General features: G+C 38.6%; 1 pseudogene; it reads right to left on the bottom strand.

Annotated features, from left to right (window-relative positions):
• Positions 1-7,926: 7,926 nt before the first annotated feature.
• LOC115286715 lies at positions 7,927-8,672 on the bottom strand (annotated as a pseudogene).
• Positions 8,673-15,941: the final 7,269 nt, after the last annotated feature.

The following is a 15,941-nucleotide window of genomic DNA, read 5'->3' as shown; positions in this document are numbered from 1 at the left end:
TCTTGATCTCGGAGTCATGAGTCCTAGCCCCATGTTGGACATAGAAATTACTTAAAAAAAAAAAAACACTTAAAAAGTAAAATAAAAACCAAACAGGCTTGGCTGGGATACAGTCTGCTGTCTAGGTCTGCACACCCTCACACACCCCGTATAGCCTCTCTGCAGCTTCACCAAAATCTGTGTTCAGGTTTTGGATGAAACACTACATCTTCTTCCTTAGCAAGTCATCCTCCTGAACTAGTGCTATGGCACAGTGTGTTTAGATGTTGGGTCAAGGAACACCATATAGGTGTGCCTGGGTGGCTCAGTCGGTTGAGCGTCTGACTTCAGCTCAGGTCATGATCTCCTAGTTCATGGGTTCAAGCCCCGCATCGGGCTCTGTGCTGACAGCTCAGAACCTGGAGCCTGCTTCAGATTCTGTGTGTCCCTCTCTCTCTGCCCCTCACCTGCTCATGATCTGTCTCACTCTGTCTCTCAAAAATAAATACATGTTTAAAAAAAAAAGAAAGAAACACCATATAGGTTTTTCCTCCCAATGAAAGGAAATGGGTGGGGAAAATCTCTTTGGAAGAAAAGGAAAATAGAACAAAAACAAGTGATATTCCTAGAAAATATTCATATCATCATTTTTCTTATTTACTTATTATCTCAATTTATTCTGTAAGAAGTTTAACCTGACCCCCAACACACACACACTTTGATCATCCCTTGCTCAAATAGAGGGCTCTTCCCTCCTCCTCTCTGGTTATCCAAATTCCATCCTACTTTTATACCAGACTTATGGACTATCTTTCCTCTGAAGCCTCGGGATAAATGTTGAGGTTGATATATATCCAATTACCACATTCTTTCAGCTAATACAAAATTAACAGCATTAAAAGTATTTTAATAGAAATTTTTATAATTGCAAAAATTACCAACTATGTTAGAAAAACATCTCTTTGGTAATAATTGGTATGTTCGCTGTGAACTGTTCCTAGGTATTCACTAATATAGGCCCTGAGCAAGGGCCATAAATGCTGTGTGATTTCCATTCAGAAATGATAGTTGTTGGCTTGTATTATATCTGAGATCTTGTCATTAATTATTAAGTAATTTGATTAAAGCTTGTGTGGCATTTAGGATACTCCTATTAAAACATAAATATCTCCAGAGAGTCAACCACACCAAGAAGCCCAGCAAACGGGCATGATGTCTTATGATGTCATGACACTTAGGAGAGACTGCTTGCTACCCCAAATCTACTATTCCTTCCCAAATCTCTTCTTTCAAATTTAAGCCAAAAGGGTTAAAAAAAATTTTATGTTTATTTATTTTTGAGACATAGAGAGAGAGAGAGCACTAGCAGGGGAGGGGCAGAGAGAGAAAGAGACGCAGAATCCAAAGCAGGCTCTGAGCTGTCCGCACAGAGCCCAACGCAGGGCTCAAAACCACAAACCCCAAGATCATAACCTGAACCAAAGTCCAACACTTAACCGACTGAGCCACCCAGGAGCCCTGTCAAAAAAGTCTTTTTACCTCAGTAATACAAGTATCCCTGAAAGAGTTCACCCACAAAGCCAAAATATTATTTTCATCTCTGAATAAATGCATTTATCAGATTTGTCAAGGTCCTGACCTTAGCCCTCACTCTTAAATGCTCTGTAATGTCTTCAACTATTGCATTAAGTCCTAAGACTTCAACCTCACTAGTTGCTGAAATAATACTAAATTTTCATAATTTGCTCTTAAATTCTGTCTTCATTTAGACAAGAACATTCAGCTGTCTACCAGACACCTCCATCTGTCTATTCCATGAACACCTCATTCTGAGCATAACAGGAACCAGTGCATTGTATTCGCTTCAAATTTGCCTCTTCTGATTTGTTATGGGTTCACTTAGCCACAAGGTGACTCAACGAGGAACCCCAGAGTCATCTTTCACTCTTCTCTTCCCCAAAATCAATCAATGATTATATCCTAAGGATTCCAACTCTGCAATATCTCTCATCTGTCTCCTTCCCATCAAGGGCTACTATTGTACCACAAGCCAGTGTTTTCCCTCATCTAGACTATTACAAGAGCTTCCTAACACTGCTCTCCAATGCACATTACACTTCCTAAAGCTTGGCCTTGATCCTGGCATTCTCCAGGTCAAAAACCTAAAATGTTCCCTACTGCTTATTAAATTAAAATCAAACTCATCTCATTTTTCAGTATTTGTTATCATATGGCCTCATCTACCTTTGACTTTCACATACTTTATCCCTCTAATAAAACTGGAAAGCTTACTAAAGATGTCCTTTACTTTCCAACCTATGTGCCTCAAGTGGTTTCCTCCACTTGAAATACTTTTCGTTTATACCCCATGTCCACCTATTGAGAACCTACTTATCTTTCAATGTCAACTTCAGATTTTAATTTCTTAAATATGTCTTCTGGCTCCCCACAGCTGGATGTGATTTGTCCCACCACTGAACTCCAAAGGCATCTACTATGCCCTGAATTACTAAATAGTGCCATTATTTCTATGCCTATCTTTTGCTACTCACTATATTGAAAACTCTGTAAGTGTGGGAATAGTCTCTTATTCATTTCTACTTCACCTGCAGTGCCTAGTTCAATGCTTGTATATAAAATGCACATAATTATTGAAGTGTTTCTGAGCAAATTTTGAAATAGGATTAGAAAGACAGTGGAGGAATTCCTGGCTTCTGAAAGGGTGGCTTTGCCAAGAAGTGACATTACAGGATCCTGGAGAGCAATTATTTACACAATTTGTAATTTTAAGACTATAGCTAAGGACAAGCATCTTGGCAATGAATGAAAATCTGCCTTAGGGGAAAAGAGAGCTGGTCCAGAGTACCACCATCCACTTGGATGAGATATTGTACTGCGGACCCTCAGGCAGGCAAATCAGCACAAAACCATTTGGGTGCCTGAAGATCTTGGAATGTCTTCAGGTCCTGGAGTGCTGCAGAGCAGGTAAGAGCACTGTACCAGAGAATTCTAGGAGACACTCGAAGACACAAAGGATTTAGTGAGAAAACAAACTGCCTGCTTCACCATTCTATATACTATAGACACTAGTAGCTCTATCTTAGCCTTTGGGATTCTGTACATATGTGAAACTAACTTATCAGTCAATAATACTCAATCAACACATATTTACTGAGTGCTTTCAGTGTGCCATCCTCTGTACTGGAGATATAGGGGTGAATAAAAAAGAGAAGATCCCCACCTTTATGAGCCTTAATTTCTAGAAGGAAGAGATAGTAATAAATAGAATAAATACATAAAACATAGAGCCTATTAGAAGATGGTAAATCTTGTGGTCAAAAATAAAATTAAGCTATGGAAATGATTAGAATTTTAAGCAAAGTGGTCAGGCTTTGTTAAGAAGGTGGTATTTGAGCAAAGACTTGGAAAAGGTGGAATACTGATCTGTGCAACTATTTGGAGAAAGAGCATTCCAAGCAGAAGAAATAGCCAGTGCAAATGTCCTGTCTTTATTTAGACAAGACTGTGGACTACTGTGTCCGCAGTGGTCTGAGTCAGAGTTTACTTGGGAAATCTCCCTTTAAAATGACAAAAGTTGGGGCACCCAGGTGGCTCAGTTGGTTAAATGCTTGACTCTTTACTTTGGCTCAGGTCATGGTCTCACAGTTTGTGGTACCGAGCCCCACGTCAGGGTTGATGCACAGGGCCTGCTTGGGATTCTCTGTTTTTTCTCTGCCCCTCTCCTCTCTCTCCCTCTCAAAATAAATAAACTTAAAAAAAATGACAACAAGTTTTTGTGAATGGGTTTCAGTAGTTTGAAGTCTGTTGACTAAGGGAAAAACCACTGTCTTTGGTGAATTTGCAGCCAAAATATCTTAAGTTTTATAATCTTATTTCTGTCTTGGAACTTCATACATACATATCTAAAAAGTAATGACATCATAGTTTTTGGGTTGGATATTGCAACATAAATTACATTTACTCATTCCAAATATTTCATTATTGATTTATAGTTAGTTCTTTTCTTATGTCATAGCTACCACTTACTTAAAATTTTATTTTTATTTATTTTTTATTGAGGTATTATTGACATACAACATTACATTGATTCCAGGTGTACATATAATAATCTGATATTTGTATGTATTGTGAAGTGATCACAACAATGTCTAGTTAATATCTGTCACCATACATAATTATACAAATTTTTTTCTTTTAGATGAGAACCTTTAAGATTTACTCTCTAGGCAACTTTCAAATATGTAATACATTGTTATTAACTATAGTCACCATGTGCTATACATTACTTCCCCATGACTTTTTATTTTTAAGTGGAAGTTTGCATACTTTGATTTCCTTTACCTATTTCATCCACCCCTAGCCCCTACCTCTGGCAACCACCAATCAGTTCTTGATATCTATGAGATTTTTTTTTTATTCCACTTATAAATGAGACCACACAGTATCTCTCATTCTCTCTCTGATTTATTTTAATTACCATAAAATCATCAAGATCCATCTGTATTGTTGTGAATGGCAAGATTTCATTTTTTATGTCTGAATAATATTTCAGTGTGTGTGTGTCTGGGTGTTTGTGTATCTGAGTTCTTTCCTAAATAGATGTAGAGATTTATAACAGCTTTGTTTATTTATGTTAAGTAATCTCTATACACAACATAAAGTACTTGAACCCATGATCAAGAATTGCATGCTCTACCCACTGAGGCAGCCAGGTACCCCATATCACATTTTTTAATCCATTTATCCATTCATGTGCACATACATTATTTCCATATCTTGGCCATTGTAAATAATGGTGTAATGAATATGGGTGTGACATATCATTTCAAGGTAATATTTTCATTTTCTTTGGATAAGTACCCAGAAGTAGAATTGCTGGATTATAGAGTAGAGTAAAATTTTTAAAAAATTTTTTGAGGAATCCCATACTATTTTCCATAGTGGCTGCACTAATTCACACCAACATTGTACCCTTTTCTCCACATTCTTGCAAACACTTCTTATTTCTTGTCTTTTTGATCAGTCATTCTAACAAGTGTGAGGTGATATTTCATTGTGGTTTTGATTTGCATTTCCCTGATTATTAGCAATGATGAGCAGCATTTCATGTATTTATTAGCCATTTGTATGTCTTCTTTGGAAAAATGTCTGTTCAGACCTTCTGCCCATATTTTAATCAAACTGTGTTTTGCTATTGAGTTGTATAAGTTCTTTATGTATTTGGATATTAGTCCTTTATCATATATATAGGATTTGCAAACAATTTATTCCATTCAGCAAGTCGCCTCTTCATTTTGTTGATGGTTTCTTTTGTTTTGAAGAGGTGTTTAAGTTTGATGTAGTCCTACTCTTGAATTTGCTTTTATTGCCTTTGCTCTTCGTATCAAATCCAAAAAACATTGCCAAGACCAGTGTCAAGGAGATTGCCACCTATGTTTTCTTCTAGGAAGTTTATGGTTTCAGGTCTTACATTCAAATCTTTAATCCATTTTCAATCAATTTTTGCATATGATACAAGAAAGGGATCCACTTTCATTCTTTTGCAAGTTGCTATCCTGTTTTTCCAAAATAATTTATTAAAGAGATTGTACTTTCTGGATTGTATATTCTTTTCTTAGCTCCTTCATTGTAAATTAATTGGCTATATATGTGTGGGTTTATTTCTGGGCCCTCTATTCTGCTCCATTAATCTATGTATCTGTTTTTATGTCAATACCATACTGTTTTGATGACTATAGTTTTGTAATGTAGTTTGAAGTCAGGAAACATGCTGCCTCCAGCTCTGTTCTTTCTCAAGATTGTTTTGGCTATTTGGTTTCTATGTAGTTCCATACAAATTTTAGAATTGTTTGTTTCAGTTCTATTTAAAAATGCCACTGGAATTTTGATACAGATTGCATTGGATCTGTGATTCCTTTGGGTAGTATGGACATTTTAACAATATTAATTCTTCCAATCCATGAGCACAGAATATCTTTCCATTTATTTGGGTCTTCCTTAATTTCCTTTATCATTATCTTATAGTTTTCCATGGTCTTTCACCTCTGGTTACATTTATTCCTAAGTATTTTATTCCTTTTGGTATAATTATAAATCAGATTGTTTCCTTAATTTCTCTTTCTAATAGTTTGTTATTTGTGTATAGAAATGTGGCCAGTTTCTGTATATTGGTTATCCTTCAACTTTACTGAATTCATTTGTTAATTTCCATAACTTTTGGTGGCATTTTTAAGGTTTTCTATATATACGTCATCTGCAAATAGTGAGTTTTACTTCTTTCTTTCCAATTTGGATGCCTTTTCTTTCTTTTACTTACCTAATTGCTGTGGCTAGGATTTCCAATTCTATGTTGAATAAATTGGTAAGAGTGAGCATCCTTGTCTTGTTCCTGATCTTACAACATGATGTTATCTGTGGGTTTCTCATATACGGTTTCACATTACATTGAGTTACATTCACCCTGTACCCACTTGTTACGAGTTTTTGTCATAAATGGATATTTAATTTTCTCAAATGCTTTTTTGCATCTATTGAGATGATCATATGATTTCATCCTTCATTTTGTTAATGTGGTGTATCATGTTGATTGATTTATGGGTGTTGAACCATCCTTGCATCCCTGGAATATATCTCATTTGATCATGATATATGATCCTTTTAATGCATTGTTGAATTTTGTTTGCTAATATTTTGTTGAGGGTTTTTTCATTTGTGTTCGTCAGGAATATTGACTTGTAATTTTTCTTTCTTGTGGTGTGCTTGTGTGGTTTTGGTATCAGGGTAATACCGATCTTGTAAAATGGGCTTTAAGTGTTCTTTTCTCTTATATTTCAGTATGGTTTGAGAAAGATTTATGTTAATTCTTTGAATGTTTGGTATAATTCACTAATGAGGCCATCTGGTCCAGGACTTTTTTGTTTATAGAGAGTTCTTAAATCTGATTCAATCTCCTTAATAGTAATTGGTACATCCACATTTTCTAATTATTCATGATTTGGTCTTGGGAGATTTTAAGTTTCTGTGAATTTATCCATTTCTTCTAGGTTGTCCAATTTGTTGGCATATATTTTTCATAGTAGTCTCTAACAGTCCTTTGTATTTCTGTGGTATCAATTGTAGTGTCTCCTTTTCATTTATTATTTTATTTATTTGGGACTTTTCTCTTTTTTTTTCCTTGGTGAATCTAGCTAAAGGTTTGTCATTTTTGTTTATCTTTTCAAAGAACTAGCTCTTGATTTCTTTGATCTTTTTTCATTATCTCTGTTTCACTTATTTTTGCTCCATCTTTTCTTGTTTCTTTTCTTCTTCCATCTTTGGGCTTCATTTGTTCTTTTTCTAGTTCCTGGAGGTAGATACAGTGAGGTTGTTGATTTGATATTTTTCTTATTTTTTGAGGCAAGCATTTATCAAAATTGCCTCTTCTCCTATACATTTTGGTATATTGTATTTCCATTTTCATTTGTATTTCACAAGGTATTTTTTGATTTTGCTTTTGATTTCTTTATTTACCCTCTGGTTTTTCAATAGCATGTTGTTTATTCTTTACAAATTTGTGAATTTTCCAATTTTCTTACTGAGAAATCCCCTAGTTTCAAACTTTGTGGTCAGAAAAGATACTTGGTAAGACTTTAATTTTCTTTTTTTTTTTTTTTTTGTCAGGCTTGTTTTGCGGCCTAATATATGTTCTATCATGGAGAATGTTCCATGTGCACTTGAGAAGATTGTAAATTCTGCTACTTTTAGATAGAATATTCTGTATGTATCTGTTAAGTCCATCTGATCTAAGATGTCATTTTAAAGCGAAAGTTTCCTTACTGATTTTCTGGCTGGATGATCTACCCATTGATGTAAGTGGAGTATTAAATTTCCTTACTATTATTTTTTTTTGATGTCTGATCTTATTTATTTGTTCCTCTTACAACAATCTCATTTTTGACTAGACTCAGACTTTGAGGTAGAAGATCTTAGAGAAGACAGCCTCCGTCTCTTGGCAATCTGTTCTTGGCATTTTTCTTTGGCCTCCTTCATTCTTTTGGCCAAAAGCTTAGCATATTCTGCAGCCTCTTCCTTGTTTTTCTTTGTGTGCTGCTTCTTCAAAGCAATGCGCCATTTGTGTTGGAGGACACGTGGAGTAAAAAGATGCTGAATCTTGGGTGCTTTGGTTCGAGGTTTTTTACCTTCTTTGTTTAGGGGCTTTCTCACAACATACTGGCGGACATCATCTTCCTTTGAGAGGTTGAAAAGCTTGCGTATTCTGCTAGCTCTTTTGGGCCCCAGGTGACGAGGCACGGTAGTATCAGTGAGTCCAGGAATATCCTTCTCCCCTTTTTTGATGATGACCAAGTTGAGAACACTGAGATTGGGATCCACAATGCAACCCCGGACAGATTTGTGCTTTCTTTCTCCAGTCCTTCATGGACGGTAGCAGAAATGCCCCTTACTCAGCAGCAGGCGGACAAGCAATGGGTCAAGACACCCTGCTTCATGGTGAAGCCTTGTTTGTCATTGCCACCACTGATTCGGACCACATAACCCTTCCATTCTTCCCCTAAGGTATCAGCAGTGACTTCTGTGGCCATTCACTTCTCATAAAAGGTACGAACTTTGCGTTCATCGTCCACTTCAATGAGTTTTTGGCAGCTAGTAGCTGGGAAAGAGATGTTCAGCCTCATCTTGATGTCGTCTACCACCTCCGAGGTGCCACGAAAAAGAGCTCCTTACTATTATTGTATTGCTGCTTATTTCTCCTTTTAGGTCTGTTAAGATTAATTTATATATTTCGGTGATCTTTTGTTGGGTACATAGATATTTACAATCACTACATCTTTTTGTTGGATTGATCTTTTTATCATTATGTAATGCCCTTCTTTTTGTTTCTTGTTATCTTTGCTTTAAAGTTTATTTAGTCTCATATAAGTTTAGCTACTCCAGCTGTCTTTTGGTTTTCATTGCATGGAATTTGTTTTTCTATCCATTCATTTTCAGTCTGTGTATCTTTAGATCTGAAGTTTCTTATAGGCAGCATACCGATGAGTTTTGTGTTTTACCCATTCAGCCACTCCATGTCTTTTGGACTGGAGAATTTAGTCCATTTACATTTAAAGTTTATATTTGATAGGTTTGTACTTATTGCCATTTTGTTAATTTCTGGCCATTTTGTAGTTTCTCTCTTCCTTTCTTCTTCTCTTGATCTCTTCCTTTGTGGTTTGATGATTTTCTTTAGTGTTATGCTTAGATTTCTTATTATCTTTTGTGTATCTCCTATAGTTTTTTGCTTCATGCTTAATATGAAGTTTACATATAACAACTTAGATTCATAACAGTATACAGATCTTTCTTAAATTATAATATGGCTACCTCTCAATAACCCAATATTAAGTTGAAAATATAGTTAATTGAAAATGTATTTCATACACCTAACCTGCCAAATATCATAGCTTAGCCTAGCCTACTTTAAACATGTTCAGAACACTTCCATTAGCCTACAGTTGGGCAAAATCATCTAACAGAAAGCTGATTTTATAATAAAATGTTGAATAGTTCATGTAGTTGATTGACTATTGTACTAAAAGTGAAAACAGGATGGTTAAATGGGTACAGAATGGTTGTAAGTATATGAGCTGTTTACCCTCATGGTCACATGGCTGACTGGGAGCTGTAGCTCGCTGTCCAGCCCAGCCTCATAAGAGAGGATTCTACTGCATATCACTAGTCCCAGATGCATTCTAAAGCCATAAATTTTTATTACCTAGCCTCCCATGATTCTGTTTTTGATGTCATATTTTATATCTTTTTTATCTAGTATATCCCTTAACTAATTATTGTAGCTATAGTATTACTACTTTTGTCTTTTCTTTTGATCTTTAGCTTGCTTAATACGTGTTTAATCCACTACCTTTCCTAAATATTTACCTTTACCAGTGAAATTCATACTTTCATATGTTTTCTTGATATTAATTAACACCTTTTCTTCAAGTTAAAGAAGTCCTTTAACACTTCTTGTCTGATATAGTGGTGATAAACTCTCTTAGCTTTTGCTGGTCTGAAAAACTCTTTATCCCTCCTTTAATTCTGAATAAAAGCTTTCCTAGGTAGTGCATTTTTGGTTGGAAACGTTTTTCTTTCAGCACTTTAGATATATTGTGCCACTCCCTTCTGGCTAAGTTGTAGCTAAAAAAACTTCTGATAGTCCTATGGGTCCTTGTGTATAGCAAGATGTTTTCCTCTTGCTGCTTTTAAGATTCTCTCCTCATTAATTTTGATATCTTAAATAATGTGTCTTGGTGTGGGTCTCTTTGGTTTCATCATTTTTGGAATTCTGTGAGCTTCCTGGATCTTAATGTCTGGTTCCTTATCCAAGTTAGAACATTTTTCAGTCATTAGTTCTTCAAATATGTTTCCCACTTCTTTCTCTCTCTTCTTATTGGACCCCTATAATGTGAATATTAGTCCCTTTGATATTTTTCCATAGATCCCTTAAGCTACCTTCACCTTTTTTTTTTTACTTTTTCTTTTTGTTACACTATTCGGGTGAGTTCTTCTGACATATTTGAGTTCATTGGTCCTTTCTTCTGCTTCATCTAGTCTGCTATTGGATCCCTCTAGTGTATTTTTTAGTTCAGTTATTGTATTTTCAGTTCTGTGACTTCTTTTTGGAACTTTCTTATATTTCCTATCTTTTTGCTGAAGTTCTCACTGTGTTCATACATTCTTCTCTTGAGTTCAGTGAACATCTTTATGACCATTACTTTGAAGTCCTTGTTGGGTAAATTACTTATTTCCATTTCACTAAGGTTGTTTTATGAGGTTTTATCTAATTCTCTCTTTTGAAACATATTTTTCTGTTTATTCATTTTGTTTGACTCTGTTGGTTTCTATGCATTAGATGAAACAGTCACCTCTTCTAGTCTTGAAGGATTGGCCTCGTATAGAAGATGAAACATTGTTCGATCCTGCCCTAGCTCTTGGTTATCTCTCAAACCTTTGTGATTTTCAAAGCAACCTATTTTATTTTTAATAGCTCCCAGTAGTTGAGGAGGTGACAAGACTAGTCAGTGTCCCAAAGGAGAGCATGTTAATCAACACCCAGATTCAAGTTTATTGGAAGCTAGACTGTTGGGCAGCAGCTTTTAAATAATGTTTATATATGCAGGCCTGTGGGACCACAAGCATAAAAGCCCCATGGTCCCCATATGCAGGCAATCTGAAGGTGCCCCCTGGCAAGCAGTTACAAAAATCAGGGCTCCAAACAAGTGTATAAGCTGCTTTCTGGGAGGGACTAATGAGTTGCAGTGAAGGAGTAGGGAATTATAAAGATGGCGTCCTATGGCCTATGTGCCCAGAGAACTCCTCCAAAGCCTCTAGATGTGAGCCCAACCTGAAGCCTGTCCCTACAGCCTAAGCCCCAGGACTAGGAACTAGTCTTCTCTCACAGAAAGTCTGGGTGTCTGGTTCAGTCTGCTGTCTGTGCTGTGTCCTGGAGTTGGGAGTCTGCCAACAACCGTCTTTCTGGTTGTTACAGTCCTATGGGACCCAGGAATGCAAATCCCCTGCCCACCAGAGCTAGGCAATCCAGGGATATCCTCTGAGCAGCAGTCAGAAAAACCAGGGCACGAGTAATAAAAATTTGTGATGCCAGACATGTGTAAGACCTTCCCTTCAAGAGACACCAGGGCTCTGGAGCACAGCAGAGGGGAGAGTGCAGGGACAGTGCTCACATCTCTGAGGTCTCTGGAAATGTTTATAGTCAGCCCCTAGAGGCATGTTTAATTTGAAGCCTGCCCTTCTTGCTGCAGCAATGATAAGCTAATGGGCTTCTTCTACCGAATGATTGAGCTCCTAGGTCTGTGGTCTCTGCCTGTGCCCTGGGTATGGTAGCTGTTTAAGAACTCTTGGTTGGTTCCAGTCCGGTGGGGCACAAAGCAAGTATAAGTTCCACTGTTCACCAGAGCCAGACAATGCAGAATGGTCCCTTGGCAGCAGCCACAAAAATCAAGGCACTAGACGGGGTATACACTCCTCCCTAGAAGATAGCAGCAAGCTGGAATGAGGCAGAGAGAGAGGGCCTCTTTCCTGAGGGCACCTCCATAGGCTACTGTAAGGATGCAAACCAGAAGCCTGCCCCTCAGGTCACAGCTCTTGGACAAGCAAATTGGCCTCTTGCTATGAAAGATGGGAAGTGTGTTTCTATCTGGTATTTGTGCAGTGTGCTGGGAATGACAGTATGCCAAGAACTCTCTCTCCAATGGCTACAGCCCCATGGGACCCAAGAATGCAAGACCCCCAGGCCACAAGGACCAGGCCATGAATGGCCATCGTCTGCATGGTAGCCACAACAACTGGGGTCCCAAATGTAAAACTGGAACACCAGATGTGTGTGGAAGCTCCCCTCTGGGAGCTACTGGGGCTCTGTAAGTGCAGCCGAGGGAGAGTATAAAGATGACGCTCACTGGCTGGAGCAAAGCATAGGGGGAATGCAAAGATAGCACCTGCCAAAGAAAAGGAAGAAAAGGAAAGAAAAAAGATAAAAGGGGGGGACCTGGGTGGCTCAGTTGGTTTAGCATCTGACTTCGGCTCTGGTCATGTTCTCGTGGTTCATGGGTTCGGGCCAATGTCAGCCTCTGTGCTGACAGGTAGCTCAGAGCCTGGAGCCTGTCTTCTGATTTTGTGTCTCCCTCTCTCTCTGACCCTCCCCTGCTCGTGCTGTCTCTCTCTCTCCCTCTCTCAAAAATAAATAAAACATTTAAAAAAATTTTTTAAAGAAAAAGAAAAAGGGAAAAAAATTAAAGAGGAAGAAAAATGAAGAAAAATGAAAAAAGGGAAAGAAGGGAAAAAGTGATCATGCTTGCTAGCTTTTGCAAGGGAGAGGGAGAGCATGCAAAATGGCACCACTGGCTGGAGCATAAAGACGGCACTTGTGGGAAAGGGAAAAGCAAATGGCAGCTACAGGCCTTAGCAGAGCAGGAGGAGAGGAAGAAGGTGGAACTACCAGCTTCCAACCCTGGGCCATATCTCAGCAGGCCCCTTCCCCCCAGACCAATTCTTTAAAATTGGGAAATGGGTCCCACTCACATATACTCTGCATGCTTTTCACAGAGCTGCTTCTGTTTTGGGCCCTGGGGTGAGTGAGCCTCTGCAATGGCTCTTTAAGAGCCGTTTCTCAGTTCACCATGGCCAACCAGGTCTGGTGGCAGTGAGCCCCATTGGTATGCAAAGCCAGATGTTTGGGGGGTTATCTTTAAGATGCCAGCCATTGAAGTCAGGATGAGAGCATCTGGGTGGCTCAGTCAGGTAAGGGTCTGCCTCTTGATTTCTGCTCAGGTCATGATTTCATGAACTGTGAGATCAAGCTCCACATGGGTTCTGCACTGAGCATGGAGCCTGCTTGGGATGCTCTCTCTGCTTCTCCCCACTCAGGCCCAAAGTGCAGTACAAACCCTTCAATCCTCCAGGAGAAGCTCTGGGTTGAGTTCCCTCCTGACTGTGGGTCACTGTACCAGGGATGGGGCTGATGGTCCACCATTCATGTGGTTTCCCTCTCCTTTGCCCTCATGCAAAGGGGTTGCTCCACCAGTTTTTATATTCTTTTCAGAGGAAATTGTTCCACACGTAGCTGTGGATTCCTTGTGTCCATGGGAGGTGGTGAGTTCAGGATCTTCCCATTTTGCCATCTTCAACAAGAAACTCACTTTATAATTTTAAATGATATTTCTCCTTCCACGGAAGTTCCATGGACTTTTCTACTTGTAGACATTAGTTCATGTTGTCAACAGTTGGGCACTGAATCTCAGAAAACATTAAGCTTGAGATTAAAAATTAAGGCCAGGAAGACTGTGAGTAAAACATGCTAACCTAACATATCTGAACAGGACAGGGTCAAGTTCATGCTCAAAACCACAAGGGTGCTGTGAAGTACAATGATTTCATACTTCTGTTGTGAGGTCGTTTTGTTGTAACATTAAAGCCAAGAGCCCTTCCCTCCCTCAAGGGCAATGCCAATTTCCCAGAAGGCTCATTTCTCAGAGCCAAAGTTCCAGAAGATGCCAAAGCAACCCATGCTGATACTTAGTCTCATATTATTTCTCAACTTTATGCTTAATTTGCTCCTTTTGGTTTTATGTATTTTGACACAGCCAAGTGTATGTGGGGATTTCCCCATAGTCCTTTAAATGCTATAAAATTTTAATATAGGGAGATAAAAACAATAATAAGCCATGCCTCCAAGCCCTCACATTTAGTTCTTTATTTGAGTTAGACACTAACCAGTTTTAGTTAGATGCACTGTTTTAAATGCCCCCGTGCCTTTCCTTACCTTGTTCCCTCCACCCAAATGAAAATGATGTTCTGCCCATAAGCTGGGCATGCAACACCAATGGACTGCACAAAATGGCATCTTTACAATTTTTTTAAATGTGTATGTATTTTAGGGAGAAAGAGAGAAAGCATGAGCAGGGGAGGGGCAGAGAGAGGGAGGGAGAAAAAATCCCGAGCGGGCTTTGCACTGTCAGTGCAGAACCCAATGCGGGGCTCAAACTCACAAACTGTGAGATCATGACCTGAGCCGAAATCCAGAGTCAGATGTTTAACCGACTGAGCCATCGAGGGGCCCCCTCACCTTTACAATTCTTAAGTTATCATAATGGTCCGTATCATACATGAGCCAATGCAATTTAAAAAAAAATTCTTTTAATGTTTATTTTTGAGAGAGAGACAGAGAGACAGAGGGTGAGTGGGGGAGGAGCAGAGAGAGAGGGAGATATAGAATCTGAAGCAGGCTCCAGGCTCTGGGCTGTCAGCACACAGCCCAACGCTGGCCTTGAACTCATGAGCCATGAGATCATGACCTGGGCTGAAGTCAGACACTTAACTGGCTGAGCCATCCAGGCTCCCAGAGCCAATGCAACTTAATATGGTTTTAATATGGTTCAGAATAAAGCCAAGATGGATGCCCAATCCCCAACTTGAGGCATGCAACCCTGAAATGTCTTCTTGGAAAAAATGAAATCATGCTCCTGGAAATCTGTGGAGTTAGGCTGTTTTCAGCATAATTGCCTTCTCTCAGCTTCCTAATACCCTTAAAGCCTCTGAGAGACTTCAAATGTACAAAGTTCAACAAAAATACCTTCAAAGTAGATTAGTTCTAATTATGACTAATATTTGTTTGCTGCTTTATTGAATAAACTACATTTGTTTAAAAAAGAAAAAGAAAGTCACTTAAGTGCATGTCAGTCACCCAAATTTTAAGTGTACAAATGAAATGCAAAGCATTTATTACACAAATTTAATTACAATTCTAAGAAATAAACATGCAAATTAGATAGAGTTCAATTTGCAGATGCTAATCCCGGTCCTTGATCTTACTCCTTTCCTCCCTGATTTTCAGTCTGTGCCTCTCCTTGATTCCTAGGGAGCCAGGCAGCAAGAGGTTTGGTTTTTCACAGTCGGAGGATCACTGTTTTAAATAAGTGTTATATTTAGCACATCTGGCATAGTAGCAGTAAACAAACATTATAGTCTTTGTAACACTTTTGTGCAGGTGCCTTCCCCCGGATTTTATTAGGTCTATGCCTTCCAAGCCTCTGTGTTCATTACACCTGAAATGACCCATCTCGACTATGGAGGAGTCCCTAGACAGAAGTTATGAATTAATGTTTCAAAAAACAAACTCCAATTGAGCCTAATATAGGAGAAAATTACTATTTGCAAAATAATGTGATTCCGGGGCTCAAATTACAGTCCCTTGACCAAGGACAACATCCTTTATTACTTTTTTATTTCCTGGAGGTATTCCCTGGAGGCTCCCCACCCAGAAAGAGTTGCCAATTCAAGTTGCAGTAGGACCAATGTTGCTTTTTTATACGTATGCAGCTCCGAGGGGAACGGGCGGGGGCGGGCGGCGAGGGGAGAATAACTGCTTCGTCCTGCAAAGACATCTGTTTCTC

Source organism: Suricata suricatta, chromosome 3, assembly GCF_006229205.1.
Source record: "Suricata suricatta isolate VVHF042 chromosome 3, meerkat_22Aug2017_6uvM2_HiC, whole genome shotgun sequence".
Taxonomy (NCBI): domain Eukaryota; kingdom Metazoa; phylum Chordata; class Mammalia; order Carnivora; family Herpestidae; genus Suricata; species Suricata suricatta.
This window is presented reverse-complemented; position numbering and strand designations above follow the sequence as displayed.